At 43.9% G+C, this 13,197-nt stretch overlaps 1 protein-coding gene across 3 annotated transcripts in view; it reads left to right on the top strand.

The window, feature by feature from the left end:
• The window catches only part of LOC144768886 (dynein regulatory complex protein 11-like), a 743,718-nt gene that overhangs the window by 145,456 nt on the left and 585,065 nt on the right, over positions 1 to 13,197 (top strand). The gene's annotated exons all lie outside the window — the stretch shown is intronic.

A 13,197-nucleotide genomic window follows, 5' to 3' on the forward strand; every position in this document is an offset into this window, starting at 1 on the left:
TGAACTGCCATGTCAACCTGGTCAGTGTCCCCACTGACTAGGCCTAACCCTTCCCTTTCTGTACACATTAGTCACCCCTATGGATGGCCCAAGGTACCCCCTTGGGCAGGGTGCAGTGTATGTGAAAGATAGAGCATGTACTAGTGCAGATGACATGCTCTGGTAGTGAATTACAGCCATTTTAGTTTATCACTATTGTAAGGCTATCTTGCCCATAGGCTATCATGGGGAATGCTGGCTACAGTGGGTACCTGCATATCTTCCCATAGGAGCAAGATAGGACATAAAGGTCTGGTATCCCTGAACTCAGAATTTAATAACACATCTTTTAGGAAAGGTGGTTTTTAAATCCTGTGTTTGAGAACAGCACTTTTAGAAAGTGGCTGCTCTCTTGTCTGACCTTTCTGTGTGCCTTGGCCTGTTTGTGAATTGACTGTCTTGTTTGTGAGTGACGGTGGCCGGGTGGCTCCCAGAGGTTGAGTGGGCCATCCCTGGGCTGAATAGCTCCATCTGCATCTAGAGTGGTGGGAGGGGGTAGCACCTGGGCCTGAATGGGCTGTGCCTGTGTTCCACAATGCTGGCTCCACCTCCTGCGGGGCGGCTGACGACCCTGCCCCTCTCTCTGATAGGAAAGGAGAGACCAGGAAAACAAACTGCTCAAGGAACACCCAGAACTGGTTCAGACCGGGCTCAGAGCCCTCCTGCACAAAGGGAACAAAGACTTTTAGGGGTATAAGTACAGGACCCCAGACTACAGAAAATTAGATCATCCTGGAATCAAGAAGGAACCTCTGCCAAGGAGAAAGCTGGAAGACTGAAGAAGGAAGACTGTCCTGCTGTGTGCTTGTGGACTGACCTGCAGTTGCTTTGCTGTCAAGGAGAGGGGAAGGACTTTGCTTTGTGCTGTGTCCCCTTGCTTGAAGGAATCTCCAAGGGACTGAGAAGAGCTGGCTCCCTGTTAAGAAGTCCCAGGAACAAAAGAACTTCACCCCCAGCTTCCCTGAACTCTACTGAGAACGTTCTGACCTTCCCAGAGTGCTTGGGCCAGTTGTGGTGCCTCTGGAAGTTGTACCTGTGCTTGGGAAGCTGGAAATCAAGATACTAAAGACTTTCTGCAAAGTTTCACGCATCGCTTGCTTGCAGAGCGCATCTCCGTCAGTGCGTGGAAATTCCCGCTGCTGCGAAGATGGAGATTATTGCAGCGCCTGTTGCCGCTGCAAGAACCGACACATCCTTCGCTTGCGGAACGCATAGCTCCGGTGCGGGAAAAGTACAATCACTGCGAAAATCATTGCAGAGCCTGTCGTCACTGGGTGAGATCGTCACACCGCCTGCTTTTGGACCGCATCACGTTGCTGCGAGAGTCGTCGTAGAGCCATCACATCGAGGGGCCGCGAGAGTAGAAGATCGACGCTGTGCTGCGCATCGCTGCCGCACATGAGATTGTCGCCGTTCCGAAGATCGTCGCATCGTAGCTTTTGAGAGCCGCTTTCATCAAAACCTGCGCACCGGAATCCATACAAGGTATCACATCCCTCCCTATACAGACCGGAGTCATCGCAACACGCCCGCTGCATCCAGCGGTGTTGTCACATCGCCTCCCTAGGGTCTCAGGAGTGCTTTTCAACGCTGCAGCTTTCACTTGAAACTTTTGTCGCATTTAAAGGTACTGTTGGCTAAAACGTGATGCAACTGTGGATTATTTTAACGCAACCTTAAGAACACTTTTGAAACCATATTCTTAATTTGTGTATGTTGGATTTTGGTTGTTTTGGTCTTGTGTAGTTTAGATTAAATACCTTTATTTTTCTAAACTGTTGTGGAGTCAGTTTGTGGTGTTTTCACTGTGTTACTGTGAGTGTCGGTACAAATACTTTGCACATTGCCTTTGATAAGCCTGACTACTCGTGCCAAGCTACCAAGGGGTTGAGCAGGGGTTATCTAAAGAGTGTATCCTTCTTACCCTGAATAGAAGCAAGGGTCCTTATTTGGACAGTGGTACCTACCTCTGCCAACCAGAGACCCCCAGTTCTAAAAGCTTCTGATAGTGGAGGTGAGTGCTATGCGAAGATTCATGCACTCCGACACTGTCTTGGTCTTCAGTTTGTGGTAAAGGCATTGGCTGCCTTATCCAACATGCCCTCAGGAGGTGGGGAGCCTACTGTGTGGCTAGGGGAGACTCAGCACTCCTGTGGTGCGGTGTGATCTTCCCTCATATCCTCTTAGCAACAAGACACCGCAACCTTGGAGAGTTACATTATATGTCCCCTGAAGGGCAGTGAGAGCCTTAGTGACCACAGAAAATAGCCTACCTAGGTGCGTTTGCGACCCTTGGGCTCTTCTGCGCCTAGCCATGACATAGACATAACTTCGAGCTGCTTTCAGCAAATTTCCCGGCAACTCATCTTGCAGCAAAGCGTAAGGTGATTAAGTGGGTTTGTCACACTTTTCAGGAAGAATAAGAGAGCATAAAGACGACAAGTGAAATTGGTCAACGGCATTTAAAGGAAGGTGAACTCTTGCCCCTCCAACAGAGCTATAGACGACACTCCCTCCCTGTATGTTTGGGCTATTGAAGCGGCATACAATACGGGAGGCAGTGGGGAGAGTGCAAACCCCCACAAAATCAACTAAATCGGCAAGCATTTCAATAGCCCGTCACAACCAGTTGATTGTAGGAGACTCTAAAACATGGATCTGGAGGGCATACACAATGGTTTTATTCAGAACCAGGTGGAATGGGAGACAGCAGTCCGATTATAAATGCAATTAAAAAAGGGGGGTGGTGATGGACAGAGTAGCTGAATTAAGCAGAACACTCCTACCCAGTCAAAAGATCAGGGCTTGATCCATCACCGTTTTTTAGCTCACTGCACCATCCCAGTTCAGAACCTGGCTACATGCAAATTAGTCTGTCCCTGGCCCAGTGCATCATGGGAACAGGGCAGACCAAACTACCAAGCCAATTCTTTACTGGAAAGGAAACAAGCTTCCGGGGACCGGTTTCTGGCATTACAGCCGTCTTCGGCCCGGCTTGCTTGAATACTGATGGTGCAGTGAGCAAGGGACTCACATCTGAGCATACCCTTCCACACTTGTGGTGGCCAAAACGATTAAAAAAGGGGGGTGGTGATGGACAGAGTATCTGAATTAAGCAGAACACTCCTACCCAGTCAAAAGATCAGGGCTTGATCCATCACAGTTTTTTAGCTCACTGCACCATCCCAGTTCAGAACCTGGCTACATGCAAATTAGTCTGTCCCTGGCCCAGTGCATCATGGGAACAGGGCAGACCAAACTACCAAGCCAATTCTTTACTTGAAAGGAAACAAGCTTCCGGGGACCGGTTTCTGGCATTACAGCCGTCTTCGGCCCGGCTTGCTTGAATCCTGATGGTGCAGTGAGCAAGGGACTCACATCTGAGCATACCCTTCCACACTTGTGGTGGCCAAAACGATTCAAAAAGGGGGGTGGTGATGGACAGAGTATCTGAATTAAGCAGAACACTCCTACCCAGTCAAAAGATTAGGGCTTGATCCATCACCGTTTTTTAGCTCACTGCACCATCCCAGTTCAGAACCTGGCTACATGCAAATTAGTCTGTCCCTGGCCCAGTGCATCATGGGAACAGGGCAGACCAAACTACCAAGTCAATTCTTTACTGGAAAGGAAACAAGCTTCCGGGGACCGGTTTCTGGCATTACAGCCGTCTTCGGCCCGGCTTGCTTGAATCCTGATGGTGCAGTGAGCAAGGGACTCACATCTGAGCATACCCTTCCACACTTGTGGTGGCCAAAACGATTCAAAAAGGGGGGTGGTGATGGACAGAGTATCTGAATTAAGCAGAACACTCCTACCCAGTCAAAAGATCAGGGCTTCATCCATCACCGTTTTTTAGCTCACTGCACCATCCCAGTTCAGAACCTGGCTACATGCAAATTAGTCTGTCCCTGGCCCAGTGCATCATGGGAACAGGGCAGACCAAACTACCAAGCCAATTCTTTACTGGAAAGGAAACAAGCTTCCGGGGACCGGTTTCTGGCATTACAGCCGTCTTCGGCCCGGCTTGCTTGAATCCTGATGGTGCAGTGAGCAAGGGACTCACCTCTGAGCATACCCTTCCACACTTGTGGTGGCCAAAACGATTCAAAAAGGGGGGTGGTGATTATAAATGCAGGCGCTTCAGAAAGGTTGTCTCTTCAAGCACTGTGTGCCTAAGGCACTAAGGATGTTTTTAATAAGACTCAGCCAGTGTCTTGACTACTTTTGAACAGCCCCCACCTTCCCCTGACGTAATGCCACCTAAGGGAATGATTTCAGCTGTAGGAGGGAGCCCTTTGGCATAACAAGATGCTATACTTATCATAAATTCAGTTCCAGCACAGGAGATCGCAAATTCCTGTGAAACCCCCCCATACCCCTATTTGGTACCAAAGCTTCGAAATCATCATGGGGGTGGGTGGGGTAATGTTCATCCATAGTCAATGGAGGCAGAGGAAAAAACAAAGGAGTTGATACTCTCAGACCCTAACGCTACACAGGCATTTCCAGGAACTCAGGAGGGGTCTGATACACAAAATGCTCTGGAGATCCAAGAATCTCAAACCTGTCAGTTAACACAAGTTAGAGAGAACTCTCTACCATTTGGCATACTAGGTTCTGTTCCAGTTAGAGAGCTCCCAGAAGTGCCAGTAAACATTATTCAACTGGGGGCGGGGATCTTTTGAGAATTAAGGGAGATGAATAGTGCTCAAAATAAGACCCAAAGAGAAGTGCAGATGCAGCGGAGTAAAATTAATGATAACTTGATCCAACTGAATTGAAGATTAAATCAGGCAGAACAATTATCTTTGACTAGAAAGATTTTTAAAAAAATAATCAGAGACTTTTGTAGCTAAACATAAACATGAGATTTTGGAGATTCAGATGAAGCTTGATAAGATGGCAAAGGAATCCTGGTGCTCAAATCTACATTTTATAAGGATTCCAGAAGGGCAAGAAACAGGTCAAGATCCAAAATGTATTTCGGATTTGATTCGCCAATATGCTCTTCCAGATAGGCAAGCCAAGATGAAGGGTTTTTCCATTATGCGGGCTCATCGAGTCTCCTCCTCTCAGTTTTCAAATGCCAAATATCCTTATACATCCCTGGTTAACTTTGGGGATTTTCCCATGAAATAAATTTTTTTTATCGGAGTCCATCAAGTCGAAAGGATTCAAGACGCTTGACAAGTTTTGACTCAATATTTTTTCAGATAGGTCTGGGGTGGCAGCCCATCAGCAGTGAGAATTTAAAACCATACTTGACATTTTTAATAAACAAGGTATCCAAGCTGCCTTGGTGCAACACTCTAAATTGAAATTTCTCCTTGAAGAACAATTTCATGTACTGGGGTCAGTGGACCACGCTAATACACTTCTGCAGCAGCTGCACAGAAAGGAGAGATCAAAGTGAACAGAATGGCTGTGGACTCATGTTTGCATTGTATTGATTAATAAGATAGAGTTGCACAAGCAAGAGTTTCTAATGAACCCTCTGCTGACGGCTGACTTATTATAGGGCGGCGGTTACCACCGGAGGATGGTTTCTGGGTGCCATACCAAGACACTCTGCAAAGGGGGGAGGAAGGGAGGGCAAGAGAGGGCAAAGGCAGCCTATGAGAGCCAGAGGCGGGTAAGCCTCTCCAGGGTATACTGCCCTAAGGGGGGGGGGGAAGAGGAAGGGGGTGGGAAGAGGGTTTTGGGGTGTGAGTGTGGAGGTGTAGAGCTAACACAAAGGATCTAGCAGAGCTATTAGCAGATTTTGTCAGGGATAAAAAAGGAAGAATAGGTTATGTTCATTGTGAGTTATGGCCTATAGACGGCTGAGAATTATTTCATGCAAATCTAATAGTCTCAATAAAAGACTTACATTTGGGACAATGCTAGCCTGGTTTAGAGCACTGCAGGCGAATATTATTCTGTTTCAAGAGACACCTAAAAAACGGATCCCTCCCATTGATAGTCCCTGCGTATATCCAGAATGCATTCTAAGCCTCTTCTTATGCAACAATTAGGGGGGGTGGCTATTTTATTCACTAAGTAACTGCCATTCAAAGTGCTGAAGGCTTATAAAGAGCCGGGAGCCAGGTGGATTTGAAGATTTTGAGTCAGCTGATCAACTTGCTGAGCTATTCTGGTCCTATTGAGGATTCACCTCAGTCTCTTGAAACTTTATGTAATATTACAAAAGGGTAGTTGGACCCTCTGGTAATAGGGGGATGGTTTTAGTATACTCCTCAACACAACATTAGACTCATCTCGTACCAATTAACTTCAGAACAAACCAAAATCGATTATGCTTCTTCATTTATTGATGCAAGATTTTGCATTGGTGGATCCTTGGCGTAGTGATCACTCAGAGAACAGGCTATATACTGGTCACTCAAAAGGATTTAACGCATCATCTCGTATAGAATTTCACACATTCTCCATAGAGACCAATCAGAATTAAGAGCCAATCCATTTTCAGATAATTCGATAATTACAGTAATTACAGTAAATCTTCATTTATCAGACCACTAGCACAAGAAATCCAGATGGGTTTTTGATAAGTCCTTATCAGTTAATAGTCAGTGGGTTAAACAAATGCAGCAGGCCCCTTAGGCATTGTTAGAGCTGAATGTCAATACGGCCACCGATTTCTCAGCTTGGGGCATGCTTTAAACCTTTTTCAGGGGAGAAGTGCTAGGATTTTGGGCAAAACAGTGTCGGATAGAGAAAAACAAACACCAGCAACTGCAACTAGCTTTAAATTAGGCAAGAGAGCCATATATCGCATCTACTACGGGGGAGTCCAAGTGAGTCAGGCTAGAATATAGCCTTCAGGATCACTTCACTTCGCGGGAGATAAAAAAAAAAAAAAGGATACTTGCATGCACTACTGTATGGAATACCCAAACATATTCATGCATGACAAGTTTAGTGCAACAGACAAAATTCTCCTTACTGTGCACGGTTAAGGGATGCATACTTATCTCTTTTGCCAGTGTCACTCAATGCAGTTGCTGGTTTTCAGACAAGCCTGCAGTCCATTTAGACTGCTATAGCTAAATATCTGTTACTCTCCGGTCAGTAAACAGTGACAAAGCATTTTCAGAGCTACATTTCAGCCCCTATTAGTCCTTGTCCCTCCTGTCAATCAGAATTCATGAAGGAAAGGTCAGTGGGTCTAAGCAGATAGTGCAGAGTCTGGGCACAAAACCAATAACCTGTCAGCCAAAAGAGAACTGCAGAAGCCAAGCCAAAGATAGGGTTTCATCTGGTTGTTAAAGTGAAACTGTACACCACACAACCTCTATACCATACACCCTTTTGTCAAAAGACTTAGGTCCTTATTTAGAGTTTGGAAAGCACAATACTGTGTCAAAACATAGCAGACATCCCATCTGCTTCGTTTTAGTGCCATTTGCTATAATACACTTGTGACCGAAGTATCCCGTCCGCCAAATTCCCCAGGTGTCTATTCAACAGGGTGTGTGGTGTACCGGGGCTGAGCTCAGTTCTGGTAATCTGAGTAAGAGGAGGTTTCAGACACAGTTCAGGTAACCACTAGAGACTACAGATAGGTTCAGCATAGGTCAAAGTGCAAATGGGTCTGCGGAAATAGAATGTCGGTTTGCGGTTGGCATCCAAATATGTCAACATTGTTTAGTTTTAAGCTTCCAGATGGCATGGCATGTTATGGTCACAATTTTACAATGGCAGGGCTCCCACATCTGCATGGTCAACCATTTTGAACAAGAGGCACACATGTTTGTGGTGACAATATCACCACACCTTCAAACTGTGATACCTGAGGAACTTCAACATACATGGTGATGGTTACATCAGTTGCAAGATCAGCACAACTGCTCTGGTCTTAATTGTGCTCATCCCTAAAGATCCCCTGGGCTCAGGAACGGGTGATACAGACTAACACAAAATCAAGCTTTTCTGCTTGTCTTTGTCAGTCAGCTAATGCTGACCTTTGTCTAGCCCACCTGGCCAAGGCAGTTTCTTCTCGCTACTGGTGTTTGAGGCAGGAACAACAGGAGGGTGTAACATAGCAACCATCTGAAGTCAAGATGATGAACAGGTACTGGTTCAACTGGACTAGAATGTACCATAAACTGAGACATTGAGGTGGATGCCAGGACCCAAATCCAGCCTTTGGATTTCATACTCCCTGCCAACCAGAATAAAGGCATTCTTTTTAGGCATTTTTTCCAGTTGCATTAAACTTACCAAAAGCATAGCAAGGAATACTACCATAACTTACAAAATCATCGCCTAGAAAATATAAATTTATCCCTGGACGACATGCCTGCAGTTATAACTGCAAAGTGTACTTATAAGTGCCCAAAAAGGAAATGAAAACACATAGATTTGGATGCAGTGCCTGTATTTCTTACTGCTATGAATATGTGCAATGATCATGGAGTAGATTATAATTACAAAACACTGTAAAAAGTGGCAATCCCTCCATACATGATATGCAACACCTGCATTGAATGCACACAAGTTAGCCCATCACAGACTGTGGCATTAGAGAGGGATATATCCCTTCAGGAGATTAAAGGGGCTAGAAGGTCATTGCTTTCAGGGAAGGCAGCTGGGGAGGATGCCATTCCGCTGGAATTTTATAAGACGTTTAGTCAAGTTTTGCTTTCCCTATTTTTAAACCTGGCTTTAAGTATCGCAAAAAGGTTCTGAAACTCCTGCTTCATGGAACCTTACTAACATTATTGTGTTTCTTAAGAAAGAGAAGCCACCAGAGGAGAGAGGGTCATAACGGCCTATCTCGTAAATCAACTCTTATGCTAAAATGTTTGCCAACTTTTTAGCAGCTCATCAGTATTTAGTGTCACCACAACAGCATGAATTTGTTCCTGGTTGGGTTACTACAAGCCATACTAATTTGGCAGTCGCCATTTTTGATGTGGCTATGAATACCGGCAGTAGGCTGGGAATGGTTATTTTGGACGCCACGTAGGCTCTTGACAGAGTTTCATGGTTGTTTCTCTGGTCTGCTTTGTCTGGATATGGCTGTGGTAGTCGATTTGCCATTCTTGTTAGGTCTTTGTATCGAGCTCTGATGGCCAGGCTTGTTCTGGATGGGCACAGTTGTCCCTCATTCATTATCTACCGTGGCACCCGCCAAGGCTGTCCGTTATACCCTTTATTATTTGCACTCTATATTAACTCCTATTAGTCAACGTTTCAGCATTAACCACCCACATTTCACCTGTTGTTTTTAATGGCACCAAACTCAAAATAAACTCATACACGGATGATGTTGCAATTTACTCTACTGATCCCCTGTCTGCTAGAGAACAAATTGCAGTTGAGGCTGAGAGGTTTGGGCCGTCTTGGGCTACAAGCTTAACTTGCCCAAAACACAAATCATACTGAATTTTCAACCAGATTCTCCAGTTCTAGGGACAATCACTGCTGCCACCTGCCTTGGGGACAAGCTTTGTGCCAACACTGATTGTATTGTTTTCTTAAATTAGGAACCCCTCTTAAAGTTTGCAATCGGGCTGATGCGGTCATGGAACCTCATCCAATCAGTATCATTGGACGATGTAATATTGTCAAATAGAACAATTTACCCATATTTCTTTATCTTTTTTGGGCAATCCCCTTAAGGGTTCTGGATCTCTTTTAGACATCTTGAGGGGTGATTGGCAGCTAAATCTGATGGTATCAGAGGGTCAGAAGGTCTATTCATCTTTTAAAACTCCCACTCAACCAAGGCAGTCTGTCTCTTCTGGGAATTAAGTTGTACTTCTGTGCGGTTTTGGCTCTCACATCAAGAACATTCTCACTCATCATGGCCATGATTGTTTTGCTCAGGGGTATCAAAGGCCACTGGGGCCGGATTTCAGGTTCTCCCTTAGTAGATGCACTGATCCGAACTATTTCAAGAGGGTACAGTTTTAAGATAATTTGGGATGCCTCCTGAATTTGGGGGGAAATTTGGACCCGATATTCTCTTCTATCGATTCATGTACTTACACAGCTGTGGAGGAGCCCTATCCTTTCATCTATTTCCCACAATTTCGGTGTTCAAAAGTTGGTTTAATTGGGGCATTAAGATTGTATATATATATATATCTCAAAAACAAGAAGAAGCCACACTGCCGTTCCGGGTCCCCAGGAAGAACAGAAGACTCCACGATTCCAGTATCAGGCAAAGATTATTTATTAAGCAGCGCTTAACAAAAGCGTGAAAACTGACGCGTTTCGGGCGGATGCCCTTGATCACAGTCAATTATAAACCCCTCACACCTGAACTTTTAAACTGCTTGTGCATACCATGTGACACCTATAAACACTGAAAACATACTTTCATTACGTATATAATGGTATGAGTTCGGGATAAGGGGAAAAAAAGACACATAATAATAACGTGACTTAAGCTTCCCTGACACAAATAAATAACTGAATAAATTCATGTAAATTTGTGGCAAAAATCTGTCCGCATAAATGCTTGGTGACACATATTTACAAATATTACAAGGGCAAGAATGATAGTGATCTTCATCTGTACATATATTTGATAAATGAATTGATTACGTGATATACAGACTGTGTTATCGTCACATACTGAACATACTCTAAATAATGCATAAACACAAAATATAGTCATCACATATATATAAATATAATTATAAATATTAATGTCACTCATGTATATACATATTATTACTGTCTATTTACTATGGACATATGTTCAAGAGATCATATATCATATATCATATATGCGTATGTTGAAGATACTATATTCAGTAGATACCAATTTCATACTCAATAAATACTATACAAATATACAAAAAATCAATTTTTACCCTGTTTGTATGTTGGTGGGGACATCTTTATATGGTGATGGCAACCCCACCTGGGTGCACTCAATGAGGGGGCATCTGAAATACGATGGCAACCCCTAATTTCCCAAACAAATTTCCTACGTCTAATAGTACGTCTTCCCAAAAAATTGGATTGTGTGCCCAACATCTAGTGAGTAAATAATGCAAATGAAACATAGACGAACGAATTCGTTCAATAATGTTTCATTTTGAATGTAATAATTGTATATATAACCTAACTCAACAAAACAGAATGATGGTAGGTTTAATTCAAAGTTCAAAACGTGAAATATATACATGGGGCAAAATGAGGGAAATGAAAAAGTTATTACTAATAAACAGAAAAGGGGGGTGTGAAATAATTAATTTTACTAAATAAATCAGTATGTTGACATAAGATGAGAGGCGGACTGAATTAATAAACCAATAAACATGTATTAGTGCAAATCACAACCAGATGTCACATCAAGGCTACTATATACAGGATATAGTGACTTATAGAAAATGATATAGGTCCTCAGTGGTATTCAGACCATTTGGGACCTTAGTGTCGAGCTCTAGTGTCATTCTAGATTCCAGTTGGCGAAGTAACTTATCTCTGTCTCCTCCTCTACGGGGACGGGGTACAGAGGTAAGAACATAGTAGCTGAGACATTCCAAGTTGTTACTATGTACATTTTTAAAATGTCTCGCCACCGGATAGGCATTGTCGTTATTCACAATTGCTCGGAGATGCTGCAAAATCCTGACGTGCACCGCAAGCCGAGTACTCCCAACGTACCTCAGGCCGCAAGTACACGTCAGGACATATACAGCAAATTCCGTTCTGCAATCGTATTTGCCTTGGCAACTGGAGCATTTAAAAAAGCCCTGATGCTGCGGGAACCAGGTTTTCTGTTTAAGGATTTCAGGAAATGCATTGGTGACATGATTACGAAGAGTCGGCCCTCTCCTGAAAGTGATTCTGGGATTGTCAGGGAGTTCAGGTGAGATGATATTGTCAGTTTGTAAGATTGGCCAGCTCTTAGTAAGGATTGATCTAATTTTCCTACTCTGGCAACTGTATGGTGTAATAAATCTTAACTCAGACTTTTCAGGGGTTATTTCAGTTGTTAGACTTTTGCTATTTTGCTGAAGAAGGCAGTCCCTGGGTTTTTTGTTAACTTTTTGAACTGCCCTTTTCAGAGTGTCAACATGATACCCTCTCCTTTTGAATCTGCTCAACGCTTCAGTAGTGCATCTCTCTAATTCATCCTCACTGCTGCAAATTCTTTTAAGACGGAGCAGTTCTCCATAGGGGATGTTTTCTATTGTGTGGTGCGGGTGAGCACTGCTGGCGTGCAAGGTTGCATTGCCAGCCGTGGCTTTTCTGTGAAGGGTAGTCGCAATTTTGCCTGATTTGTGGTAAACCTTCACATCCAAAAAATCAACTGATTGTTCACTGATGTGGTGAGTGAATTTCAAGTTATAATCATTGTCATTGAGTTGATCAATAAAAGCAAGCGCACTAGATACATCCCCTCTCCATATTAAAAACACATCATGTATAAACCTTACCCACATCTGGACATTTTCCATAAAGATCTTTTGATGTGTTCCCATGAGGACCTGCCTTTCCCAAAACCCCACGTGAAGACACGCGTAGCTCGGGGAAAAGCAGGCCCCCATTGCCACCCCTCTCTGCTGCAGATAGATATCTTTGCCAAACATAAAGAAATTATGATTGAGACTCCATGCTGTTAATGTAATGAGCATTTTGCTATGGTTGTAGCATTCAACCGGCCTTGTACCTAGAAAAAATTCCAGGGCCTTCAAACCTTTCTGATGTTCTATGCTCGTATACAGAGCCTCAATGTCTAGCGTAATTAGCAGGGAGTCATCTGTCCAGGTGGTATTGTGGATTTTGTTTAGGAAATGTCCCGTATCTTTAATGTATGTGGGTAATTTGACCACCAACGGTTGCAAAAAGTGGTCTATATACTGAGCAAGGTGTTCACCCATACTGTCTATAGCTGAAATAATTGGCCGTCCCGGTACAGGTGTTACTTCCTTGTGGACTTTAGGTATTAGATAAAAACGCGCCATAATGGGCGATTCAACATGTAGGAATTTGAACTCTTGAATGGAGATTACACCCTCCCTTTTGTACTGAAGGAGGAGTTTTCTCAATTTTTCCCTTGCCACGTCGTACTGTTTGACATCCGTTTTAGTATAGCATGACGGATCCGATAATTGTTTGGTAGCTTCAGCAATATATTGTTCTTGCGGCCATATGACAATATTGCCGCCTTTATCGGAGCTGCAGACT

This window comes from Lissotriton helveticus, chromosome 7, assembly GCF_964261635.1.
Source record: "Lissotriton helveticus chromosome 7, aLisHel1.1, whole genome shotgun sequence".
Classification (NCBI taxonomy): Eukaryota; Metazoa; Chordata; class Amphibia; order Caudata; family Salamandridae; genus Lissotriton; species Lissotriton helveticus.